This window comes from Peromyscus californicus, unplaced genomic scaffold, assembly GCF_007827085.1.
Source record: "Peromyscus californicus insignis strain IS unplaced genomic scaffold, ASM782708v3 Scaffold_11__1_contigs__length_118956290, whole genome shotgun sequence".
In the NCBI taxonomy this organism is placed as follows: domain Eukaryota; kingdom Metazoa; phylum Chordata; class Mammalia; order Rodentia; family Cricetidae; genus Peromyscus; species Peromyscus californicus.
Window position 1 is genome coordinate 9,786,866 of NW_026294402.1, and position 13,095 is coordinate 9,799,960.

Here is a 13,095-nt window from a genome sequence, read left to right on the forward strand (position 1 = left end):
AGCAGGAACATCCCAGCTGATGCTGGACTCTGGTTGAATTTCCAGAATCAAATTTGGAATTATCTGCTCAGTTTTCATTCACCCACGACCGTACTTTGTGTTAAGGGCTACAGTCCTCTGAGCTGGGAATGGAGGTGGGAAGATAGTCCCTTGGTGCTGGGAAATACCACAGAAGCTGTTTACCGGGTTGAAACTGGCAACAGCAGCATAGATCCTTCAATTCAGGGCAGACAAAATACTGCAGGCTTACAGCTGGACTTCTTAGGTCAATGTCTAACTCAAATTTATGTGATTCAACATATTCATGAGTCTTGATATGGAATTCTCCGCTCACTGACAAAATAAGGAAGGGGTCATATTAGACCCCAAATCTTCAGGCTACCACTCTTTGCAACCTTGTCACAGACACCTAAAATCTTCTCCTGTGCTCACTTGGGTTTCTCACCACCACTGCCACTGTGACCAGCCAAGTGACCCAAGCAGTCCCAGGGACATGAGTGAGGGTGATGACTGTGTTCTCTGCCAGTGCTCTCCTGTGAGTGTTTAAGATGAGTGAATGCTCCACCACTCCTCACGTGAGAGGAACCGAAGCCCTCCGAGTGCCTCGGCGTACCCTCCTTCTTCTGCGGCCATACAGTGCACACACAGCTGCTCTACCACACGTCTGTGTGCTTCCTTAGTGGATGTGTCATGCTACAGGGCTTCAACCACCTGTTCAGTGACAGATTTGCTGTTTCTTACCTGTTTACTACTTGTGCACCATCTCAGAGAAATAGCTACACGTTCCACAAAATTCTTCAGACAAGCATACTAGTGTATTAAAGCAAAGAGAAACAATGCAGTTGAGGTGCTTTCTGTTGGTTTGTTGTTGTTGTTTTGGGTGGGGGGGTTACTCATTTGGTTTGGAATTTTGCTCTGGTTTCTTCGCAGATTTCCTGTGCCATTTTCATATATATTTAGTTTTGGTGGAGCCTCCTTCTCCTCCCTCCTGGCATGTTGTGGGATATATGATCACACTGTGACACTCTGAGACTGTTAAATAAAGTTTACCTTGAATCAAGGGGCAGAGAGAGCAACTAGCTGACCAGAATTAGCCACAGAGAAGCCAGCAATTTGAATAGAGGAGACACAGAGGAAGAAAAGAGAGGGGACTTGGGTTTGGCACTTGGTTTTGGTTTGGGGTCCAGTGAAGGTGGTGTCTCTGGCCAAAAACCAAGGTCAGCTGGTTGCTTCTCAGCTTCTCTGATCTAGCAGGTTTTCACCCCCACATCTGACTTCTGAGTCTTTGTTGGTGAATAGACTGATAGAGATTTGGTTTAAACCTACATATAATGGTTGGCTGCAGCAGAGCTAGACCACAAGACCTTCTGTAGCCTGAGTGGCCAGCCAGTTGTTGACTGTGGGCCATGGAGTCGTGGACAATTATTAAAATATCAATACAGTCATGTGCAGCCACTAAAGTGACAGAAAAACATCACTGGCATGTTTGTGTTTCAAGACAGGGTCTCACTAAGTAGTGCAGGTTAGCCTGAAATTTATGATTCTCCTATTTCAGCAGCACAAATTTTGGATCCCAAGGGCATATCACCATGCAACCTGATTCATTATTGTATTCAGATCGTTCATTTTTCTGATGGTTCCTTGTGCTTCATACACATTACACAACTATTTCCACATTTAGACCATCCCTATGACTGCTAAGGAATGTGCATTTTAAACATTAGTTCAAAGATTGCAAAATGTCAGACCAGAGAGGCTGTGAAACCTACTCATCGTCACAGTTGGAGCCAGGACTTCAACACAGCGAGGCAAGCTCATTACTGCTGAGCTGCTTCCCCAGCCTACCTGGGGGATTCTGATGCCAGTTTGCATCTCTCTCTTGCATTTCTCTGTCGGGTTTCAGGACGAATGAAACCCCCCCCCCCCCCAAGCTCTCTTGAGTAAAGAAAGATTTCCTCAATGAATACATAGAGTCTATGAGGGCTCCACATTGAGAACACAAACACTGGAGAGAACAGGGGTTGGGGGCATCGTCTTCTATTCTTAGCTGAAGTTGCTTCCACAAGGACATCTGTAGCTTTTCCTCAGTGACTTCAGCCCATGCAGAGCTGTGAGCCACCCTGATGCCAGGGATAGACCCAGCCTTCTGATCTTCCACACCCTCCACAGAAGAACTTCATTCGCTTCAGCAGAGCACACTGTTCCAAAAGGAGGTAGTGAGCATGCCCAAAACTCGTTGTTAAACTTTGAATTACTTACACTTGAAACAGGACTCTGCCAGTCTGCTTCTGTTTCCACACCCGGCAGTGGTGGAAGCTTAGTGTTCTTGACCTCCCTGTTCTTAAACTGTATGTCTTCTTGCTGGCTAACACAAGATTCTGAGACTCTTGTCAGGAAAACTCTTTTGATTATTTGGGGCTTAAATTGACCAATGCTTCTTCAAGGTGTGTGTCTTCACTCACGGCATGAATCTGCTCCTAAAGCCGGATCCTGGCCACTGAGGATGGTTCAAACTATTCAAAAGGCAGATAATTCTTGGAATCTGGTTAACCAAATCTTTTAGGTACTCCGTAGTCCCTGTAGTGGCCCAGGGCAAATGTTAAACATGAACAAAAGGAACCGCCCCGTGATTAGCCCATGAGCTCCACTCACAGGACACTCTAGACCAAAAGTGACTGACAATGCAGAACAGTCCAAGTCCAGTGCTAGAGAATACCATCCAATGTGCCTTTAGGACAAGCCTTTACATCTTCTCATTATGCTTAAATCATTTTTAAATGTTTAAGTATCAAAAAAACCATTCTGGTGGCAGGAATTCTGGGCACTGGTGAAGAGTTTGAGGGTTGTGTTTCTATTACTTTTTCTTCTTGAATAAAGCCTTTTTGTGTTAAATGAGAAGAAATGCTAGTAAGGCAAGGAAATCAATTGTAATTTAACAGGTCAATAAAAAAATTATTTGTCAACATTTAAAACAGAAGAAAACACATACACATGCACACACACACACACACACACACACACACACACACACACACACACACACACAAGTGAGCTCCAGGTATTTGAACAATCGCCCCAACTGCTGACTGTGTGGAGCACAGGGCAAACAGACTCTGCACTTCCTGGAGCCAGAGTGTTAGTCATCAGATAGATGGAGGATAAACCCTGGCTTCCCAAGTGGTCATTGTGTTGTCCCAGAGCCAACACCGCCCATCCCCTACCCCAGGCTACCCTAAAGCAGTTGGGCATTTGGGGCCTTGAGCTATTTGACTGTAATTATTAAACTAAGAGTTCATAAATGCATTTAGCAAAGTAGATTAAGTGATTACACTTAGTCTGGGCTAAGAAAAACAGTTAAGAAGGAATATTGCTCTTCCCTAAAGAGATGAAAATGCAAGGGAGGGTCAACCGCAGGGGGCACAGGGCTAAGAACAATGAGGAAGCAAAGACCTGCCTTAAACCCTTTGCAAAGGGTTTTCTGTTCTTCTGCTTAACAAACGCAGCCTTCATCATCTTTGATTCTGGGAACAGTGTCAAGCCGAAGAAACAATTGGAAACTTGCCGGGCTCCAGCCCATGCCCTGCTGGGGATTCCAACTGGATCCAAACTGAAGATCTCCCTCCCAAGTGCTCTAAATAACACCCGTGATAAGAGCTGGGACTCAGCCAGCAAAACCTGGAGGCTGACACAGCCCTCTGTCGCCAGGGTTTCTAAGAGGTGCCCCAGGGCATCCTGGCCAGCTGACTCTACCAGGACTTAGCTCTGCCCCCAACTACTTTCTCTCCCTATGCACCATCCAAAACAGAATTGCATAGTCACAATCCCCTGCAACCCATGTTTTCAAAACCCCTTCTTCAGCATTGGCCTGGTTCAAGATCATGTACTTATAATCCCTGTCTTCAAGGAGCTCACCTGAAAGATTCCTGGAAGGGCAGTTATTACCAAACATTCTCTCTGTCACCCTCCTGCTAGACATGTCAGCAGGCAGCACAGTGGAGCAGGAGGGCATGGTTCTCTATGGTCTAGAACTTACAACCTGCAGATGATAAGCCATGCAGAAATCACTGCAGTGTAAGGCTGTACAGAGGAAGTGTTACCGAAGTGGTGGCAGATAGAACTGCCCTCAAAACAGGTGAGAATGGAAAGGTTTGAATAAGAAACCGAACAGCAGACAACTCAGGCTACACTGATAGTCCTTGCCAGTTGAAGAAGGTGCTGGCACAATGCATCTTCATTTTTAATCTTTAGAACTAGAATGTACTTGTGGATAATTTAGGGGCATTCCCTTGCTTTTAAAATTGGTATCATTTATATACTATGAAGTTCACCTTTTGAGAATATTGTTTCCCAAGTATTGTTTCTACCTGTACAAACATGCAACTAGAGACAGAGTCTAGAAAGAGACCCTTCTCACCACCCAGTACATTCCCAGGTTCCTTGGAAGTCATGCGACCTCAGCCACTGGCCAGTGGAGTAGACAGTACTATAGTATTGTGTAGGGCTGTGCACAGTGGAGTGAGGGCGTGTATCCTGCTTCCGTCACTACACAGTGCCTATGGGGTTCACTCCTGTGGTTGTGCACACCAGTGGGTCAGCGCCTTTTGCTATGGAAATATTCTACTCTGAGAGTATGGTGTATCGTTCATTAATTCAGCAGCTAGACGATGCTTTACTTGCTTTCCAATTTGAGCTTTGTGGAAACAAATTTTTGTTTCACTTGAGTAAATACCTAAATACCTAAGGGTGGGGCTGGTGGGTCATATAGTAATTATACACGTAACCCTATAGAAAGTTCCAGACTTCCAAAGTTGCACCATTTCATTTTTCTACCTACTTGCTTAAACAGTCCAGGCAGCCTTTATTATTGGAGGATTTGGAGACAGGGTCTCACTGGGATGGCCTGGGCTGACCTAGAGCTCAGAATCCTCCTGCCTCAGCCTCTAAGTACCAGTATTAGAGGTGAACATCACCACTGCCAACTCCAGATGTTCTTAATCTGTGGGAATGTAACCCACAGGTAGAAAGAGATAGAGGAGTAACACTTCTCCGCTGTAGCATACTGATGTGCAAAGATCTGAGTCATTTAAGATGGAAACTGCTGTGAAATGCCTTGTCTGTGCTCAGAGCACTCATTTTACTTAGTGAATATTTTTGTAATTTTCCTAAGTTATATATTCTGAGAAAAATCACTAAGAACCATTTTGGTTATCAACTATATTAAGGAATGGTCATTCCTTTCAAACACCCACCCTGACAAATGGCCCACAGTGAAGACACTGGTATCATATTTTTTTCTGTTACATAGCTTTCAAAATAGTAATAAGTAGTTTCACAGAAAGTGGTACATGCATATATATATATATATATATATATATATATATATATATATATACATACACAAGTGTGAACAGGGAAAACAACACCCATTTCATAGGTTCTTAGGAAGTGTCAGTGGGATGAGATATGAGAGATACAAGGTCATATCTTCAGCAGTTATTAAATATTAGTTGAAGAGAGAGAGGAAACATTACAAAATAGAATGTGGAAGAAAAGGCAGGATGGTGATAACGACATCATTGTTGAACACTGATGTGTTTTTTGCATAGATCATCTTGCTAAGTACTCATGATAACCTCAGGCCATGTCAATGTCACTATTGTCCCCATGCCACAGAAAGCATCAGATCCAGAACAAAACCCAGAGTGGGATTATTCTTCATCTCTGATTGCCTCTGCTCCCCAAACTTACAGTACTGTGGGGTTCAGAAGAAGGGTGGACAGAGTGTGTGATAGACCTCTATTGTTGACCCTTTTAGGACATAAATGAGTGTCAAGGTCATTCAAAGAGATCTATGGTGCTTCTGACACCATTACCTTTGGCCTCAAGTGCCCTCGGGTCCTGCTTTGTACTTGCATCCCAGCCTTAATGAGGATTTTGTGGGGGCATTTCCACTCGGCTCTCCATCTAGTCAACTGCTTCACCTGCACACAGAACTGCACCCTGTGGAGCACTCTGAAGACTGTGCATGTAGTCTTCTACTTACAGAGCTGGGGTGCTGAGCTCCTCCCAGGGTGGTTCTCTGTAGGAGTGCCTGACATGGATAGTTACACATTCTGTTCTTCCCTCGTGGACTGGTCTTTCCTTAGTCTCATATGATATTTATGAATCTATATCTGGAATGCAGATTCTTTGCTATTATATTCATCTACTCATTTTTTCTCAAAGATGACTCACATTAAATAAATTACAGTGGCTTCCACTAAAAATGCTGGTAATAATCATTCCCCTTCTCACTCCAATTTTTTCAGGAGATCTCAGGCTATCTTTGGACTTATTTCTTCTCTAAGAATCTTAGAGTGTTTAAAAATATTAATAGCAAACCTTTTTTCAGAAACAGTTTGTAGTTCTGCCGGAACACACTCTACTTCCTCCCAGACACAAAGTGGGGTTCTTGTGTGTGTCCAAGTAGATGTGACTTGATTGTCTTCTTCCTTCTTTCTCTTCTGACTTGGGGGGTGTTTCTCTGTAACACATCAGTACATAATCCAGGATGGCCTAGAACTCACAGTGACCTTTCTGTCTGCAGGGATGACCCGAGCTTGGGTCTTACCCACAAGCTCATCTTCTACTCTGAAGTCTTTCATCCCAACAGCCCCATTACCAGTCTCTAAGCTTCCACTGAAAATAGAAGGCAAGAGCTTTGAACCAGTGAATGAGTAACAGCAGGAATTTGCCATCCACTGAGAAACTGGGACTGGGGATATGGGCAATGTGTCTTAACACAGTCCATTCTGAGAGCTGTTCTCTCATTCCATCCTTGACCTTTGTCTTCCAGCTGTAAACTACATGCTCTGAATAATCCTCTATAGTATGCTCACAGGAAAGCATAGTTTTGTCTTAATTATGGCCCATTTTAGAAAAAAAATTAATCTCCCACGTAGGCAAAGAGTCCACAGAAGGCAACACTAGAAATCTGGCTATTGTCCTTAGACCAGTAGAATTTTTCCAGTATAAAAATTCTCTTCGAACACAATCCATCCCTACCAGGGGAATATTGCTGCCCAAACAAGATGAGAAACAGTTAAAAGGTAATTTCCTGAAATGGTCTCATGTGGAACAAATTGAAAATCCACAGTCCTTCAACAGAGAAATTTTTTCATTACTTGATCTTTTAAAAAATTGTTTCACTCGTCACTTCCCTAGCAGATGTTACAAATTTCAGAAACAGACAAGGGCCTTTGGATTGAAATGAAAAATTGATCTACTTAAAAATGTAAAATTCAGTAAAAATTCCTGGACAAACCATGCCCCTAGCTTTGAGGATTTCTCTTCTGTTGTGTTCAGAGTCCATCAATCTTGTAAATACTACCCTCAGTATGATGAATAACATCTTTATAACCTTTAAAAAATGGCCCACGTATTGGAGTCCATGGAAATGGAATGCTGATATGGGCAGGAGTGGAAGGCTACTGCTAATGAAGCACTGTCCCCACAACGGCCGAGGCCATTTTTCCAATATGTCATTTTTGTAGTTTCCCCCCTCTACATAAATTCTCTCTTTGTGCCTCCCTTCTTCATTCTAATTCTGCTGCCTAGATTAAAAAGAAAAATTCTGAGTATTGAATTTTTCTCTTTTAAAAGAAAAATATAATCCCTCAACTATATACTCATTTACTCATTTTATAAATATTTGAGTGTGGGTTATATTCTAAATACCTTGGTGACCACTGAGGATGTGGGAGGCAAAAACCAGCCGTCGACTTCCCCGGAGACAAATACCCGAAGGGCAAAGGTATAAGAAATACCATGATGGCAGGAAGTCAGCGGACACTGGTAGGGTACTAAACCTAACTTTGGGACTGGTAGGCTTACCAGAGAAAGGGGTGTTTAAGCTAGACTTTGGAGGTAACCACAGAATGGGCAGGTGCTGTGGGCTGTGCTGGTGGAGCCCCTGCACTCCTCCAGGCCAGCGAGTTGTCCCTGGAAGTTTCTTTCCGCCATCTTTCCTCCGCAGACCCGAAAATCTCCTTTAAGCCGTATTTCTTTCATCCTCACCTCAGCTGTTCTGCGCCTTTGATAGCTGGACCTTCCGCTTTTATGATCTTCCCACGTCTTCTCAAGTCTGAACAACAGAGTGAGTTGGTGGTTTAATTAATCTGTCAGTTTCCTGAGGGAGGCAGATCCTCTCAATGTTACCTCACTTTAGGGACCCAGCTTTTCCTCTGCACCTTCCCAACCCTTCCCTGCTCAAGGCTTAGCAGCCACACCTGCCGGTGCTTGGCCTGCGAATGTTAGTGACGTGTGGTAGTGGCCACCTGTGTACTCCGGGCCTCTTGTGAGAGCTTTTAGGGTCAGTCTGCACATCCTTGACAGCCCATTGCAGTGGATTTCTGTTGCTTTGATAAGCACTCTGACAAAGGAATTTAAGGAAGTTTATTTTGCCTCGGAGTCCAAGGTGGAGAGGCCCAGGCAGCAGGGACCGGAAGCAGCTAGTCACACTGTATCCCCAGTCAAGAGCTACAGAGCAAGGAACACTGTAGCTCAGGATCCCCAGCCTGGGGATCAGCTCTTCCCACCATAATCACCCCAATCAAGATTATTCCCCACCAGCAGACCCTAGATAATCCTTCACAGGTATGTCCAACTCATAGATGATTCGAGATCTCATCATGTTGACAACTGAGATTAACCATCACAGCCCCACAGACCGCCCCCCTCCACTGATGGGGGTGCCCATGTGTGTCCTGCTAAATCGCTAGCATAATATGCCCTTTGAGGGATGGTGGCTCGGGCTTGCCAATGGGTGGCATGTCAGCCACTCTGGTACAGCTGCATCTTTGTGGGCTTGGATGAGTGGGCACGTGGGTACAAATGGAAACCCGTTCTTCAGGTGCCTCTAGACTACCTAAAGACAAAATATACTAGTAGTGACCCCATCAGAAGGCAAAATCTGTCATCTGTAGCTGGTTCCCTACCAAGTAGGGCCTACCTGGTCTGCCTTGTTGGCTGCAGACTGGGAGGGAAGCTTTGAAGGAAACCTGCCCACAGGTATGGAGCAGCACTGAGTGTCCTCCCAAGTGCATTCCGGCATCCTCTGCAGGACGCTCAATCCTAGCCTACCTGATTCTCAAGAACTCTCTACTTCACCAAGTGAAATGCAGCTCGACCATCTCCCCATCCTTTGCAGTCTCTTGACCCCTTATCTGTGATGTGACGATTGTCTGTTATAGTTGAATACAAAGGGACTATTACATTCAATTTCAAGGTTAAACATAACACTAACCAGCCTGGTCCTTCCACCCATGGCTTTAGACATTCTTCTTACCATCCCATGACCTCATTCAGTTAAGCCTTTCCTAATAGGCTAAAAGCTGCTTCTGTGAGGCCCTGCCATCCTCATTGTAGATAACATTAGATACCCAAGCTAATTTCACACCTGAGCAAATAGGCACAGAGAGATTAACTGATCTCTCTGAGGTCACACAGCTGCACTCCAACCCTTGTCCTTCTGGCTCTTCACTCTAGAGCTCTTTCCTCTGCAGATATTCACAGGGACTTCCAACAGGCAAGGGACAGTGAGAGTGAAATAAATCCAACAACTGTCACATTCACTGACAGGGTCAAGTGACTCTTGTCAAATCAGGTCTCCCTCATCCTCTGCTACCCCGCCCCATTGAGGGAAAAAGCTTAATCCTTCTAGAACTGCTGCTCTCTGCACCTTAATCCCGAGGTGCCATCTGTTCTGTCTCTGGACACAGACACACATGGCCCATTTAACTGCAGTGACAGGGTCAGAGTGAGGTAGGAAACAAGGACACATCCCCTCATGGTCACAGGCAGCCAGGGCTTCAGACAGATCCAGTACAGGGGCTTGAGATGGAGACCACCGGGACAGACACCCAGGAGGAGAGACAATTTGGTCAGGAAAGTGAAATGTAAGAGCTTCTTCAAGGTGTCCTGTGCCATAGATGAATAGTGTGGATGAGAAACTGGAGTCATGACTGCTCTCCCAGCAGGCATGGGCACACTGGGCAGGTGATTTCTGGAACAACATAGTTCAATGGTAGAGCATTCGTCTCAAATGTGCAAAGTCCTAGGAGTAATCCCCAGCACCACAAGAATCTGAGACACAGAAGTTTGGTCACTTTTCTGGCTGACATTTAAACCATGGAAAGAGGTTCCACAGTAAATCCGTGCATCATGGCTTTCAGGAGTTTATCCACTTAGCTTTAGTGCTGGTGTCTCATCTCCTGAGTGTACTCTGCAGAGTGTCAGCACTTACATCCCAGGGGAGCTTGTCAAACAATCAGTGGTGTGGGCACTAGCCGCTCTGTTCACCAAAACCTATCAGATAAGACTCTGCCTTATAACAAGATGGCAAACTGTTTCATGTGCACATTAAAGATTGAGGAGCAAAGACTGACAGAGCCCAGAGCAAGAGAAATTGGCTCTACGACAGATAATTTTAATATGCAGAAGGATACCTTTATAAATCTGAGTCATGTAGTCCCGATAAGGAAGACAAGGAGGCATCAGAACACACAGAAGACTCCAGAGTCTGGGGCAGAGAAAGGAGGATCTGATGGAAGGTACAGGGAAGGGGGTACTGAGGCATGGCTTGCCTTTTACCCACTTGTGCTTGAGGAAGTCTTTCTGAACTTAGCTGGCCTTTGTTGGGGTTTGGCAGTGAAGTGAATTCAAGGAGAATGTTGTCTGTGCTCAGTCTGTGCTCATCTTACCATTCTGAGTTTCAAGCCGTCTCCTCCTTCAGGGGTTCATCAACTCATCCCTCCAAGCCTAGCTATGGACAGAACAAATCTGTTCACTAGAGAATGCTCCATGGCATAGAACTTTGTAAAGAACCAGGTGACTTCTGTGCTCCTTTGCCACAAATATGGAGAGAAATTTACAGTCTAGCAATTTGACTGCTCTTTTTTCCCATTTATTTGTGGGTGGGTTTGGGGGAGGAGGGCTGTAGACAAATTTTTCTTTGAGCCACCAGCTCACAAAAAATGACAGAGACTTATTATTAACTATGAAAGCTTGGCCTTTGTTTAGATTTGTCTCAAACTAGCTCTTATAACTTAAATCAAACCATTTCTTTTAATCTACATGCCACCACATGGCTCTTGGCTTTTGCCTCTCCTGCTGCATGTCCTGCTTCCTCTCTGTCTCCTAGGGCATCTCTCCCACACCTAGATTCATCTCCTCTTCCCTCTCTGCCCAGAAGTTCCACCTAACCTCTTCCTGCCCAGCTATTGGCCATTCAGCTCTCTATTAAACCAATCAGAATGTGCCTTGGCAAAGGCACATATTCACAGTGTACAAAAAGATTATTCCACAGCAGGACTGTAGATGTGGAAGTTTAAAGGCAGCTCACAGGAGTTAGTTCTCTCCTTCCACTGTGTGGGATCCCAGGATCAAACTCACCTCATTAAGCTTGGCAATAAACACTCTTATCGCTGAGCCATGTCACCAGCCCTGGACTCTTCTCTTAAACAAAAGTTTACTCTTAAGATGAACCAACGTTACAATCAAATGTCTTAGGAGTCACATCTTCCAAATGTGAGCCATGCCTTCAGCTAGACTGTCTCCAGTAGCTTATCAACCCGGCGTCTGTTTTTACGTATGTTATCATTAGCACTTGGCTGCTGGAGTAAGTGTAATGGGGACATAGCAAGTTATGTTACCTTAGCCCAGAGAAGATCTGATATGCCAAGAGCTGCTTCAAAAGCAAGTGGATTCTCCCCATAGCATGCTGCATGTGTGGCGCTAACTGTTCAATAGAAACGGTGTCTGTGATCGTCCAAGTTCACCGAACAGGCTCTTCTACCCAGAAAAGCTCCCGCTGAACGATTACCCCTTGTTGCTAGGCATTACCAGCCAAATTTGGAGGTCCTATATTCAACACAGTTTCTATGAGGAGAGTGTTAGCCAAGATTACACCAGCATGATTGTGACTTCACTAGTCACATTTATTAATATTATTTGCTGTATTATCAAATACGTATGTGAGTGATATAACATACTAAATTGTATATATTATAAATCAGATAAAAAAAGGCAACAATTTAGATCACTAAAATACTTTCATTTCCTCTTAGGTACTGTCATAAGCCCATGAAGCGACCTCACGTCTTAAAAACGAACAACATCCTTCCACATTTGGTCGTCTTGCCTCATTTTTCTATATGACTTTTCACTGGTACTTTTTAAAATTTTTACCCCAGACTCCTTCTTCCCCCACACTTCCCTTTTCATTTTATCTCAGCCCTACTGCAAACATGGTTTTGTCTCCAATCTGACAAAAAGGCTCCTGCCAAAGCCAGGGCGTTGATTTCAAAGTTCATTTCCCATCCGTTGTCTTCCTCCATCCGTAGGCAGCGCTGACTCCATCCATCTCCATCTTCTGATGACCTTCCCCATGGATGTTCAGGGACTCTGTCTGTACCCTTTTGGCTGATCTCTTCTGTATCTACCAGACTTAAGCAATGGGTAATATTAGGTGATAGAGAAGGACAGAATGCAGGCAGAACAAAAGAGTAGTGAAAGAGGTTATAAAGCTAGTTGTGTTCCTAGTTTCAACTCTGTAACAGTGTTCTTTTGTGGTGAGTGTGTGTGGAAAAATGCAATTGACAGTGAAAGTGTAAACCCTAAGCAAAGCCCCATGACACAACTTGCAGATTGCTCAACAGGTTAGAGTGTCCTTCCCAAGCAGCTCAGTTGGTCTAAACCTCTTCTATGCAGCTCAGCTTATCTGAGGATCTTTGAGTGGTTCTTATACATATGCTTATAGCTGCTTGAGAGGGAGGGGCCTAGTGAATCTGTTTAGCTTCAGGAACTTCCTGCTGCTATTTTGAGTGTCCACTTCCTACGCCAAAGGACCTTCCCTGCAAGATAGAGCCATTCACCTCCCCTTAGAACATTCTGTTGTTTCGCTTCCCTTTTTAACGTCCAGTGTTTTAATGAACTTCCCTCTAAGATGGAAGGTTTTAATCCCCCAGGAAACTGCTACACAAAAAGTGATCCTTGCCAGATTTTTTGTCTCACACCCACATTCAAGGCATTAGTTAGTCACTATTTAGTCTTTGAATC

The 13,095-nt window shown here is 44.4% G+C and overlaps 1 protein-coding gene and 1 long non-coding RNA gene across 2 annotated transcripts in view; one reads left to right on the forward strand and one right to left on the reverse strand.

Moving 5' to 3' along the window:
- Maml2 (mastermind like transcriptional coactivator 2) overlaps positions 1-13,095 on the forward strand; it is a 334,007-nt gene that overhangs the window by 288,664 nt on the left and 32,248 nt on the right. The window lies entirely within an intron of this gene.
- LOC128119127 (uncharacterized) overlaps positions 11,615-13,095 on the reverse strand; it is a 60,487-nt gene continuing 59,006 nt past the window's right edge. Inside the window, exon 4 of the long non-coding RNA XR_008221466.1 lies at positions 11,615-12,483. This is a non-coding gene — a long non-coding RNA (uncharacterized LOC128119127). The remainder of the gene's footprint in view (positions 12,484-13,095) is intronic.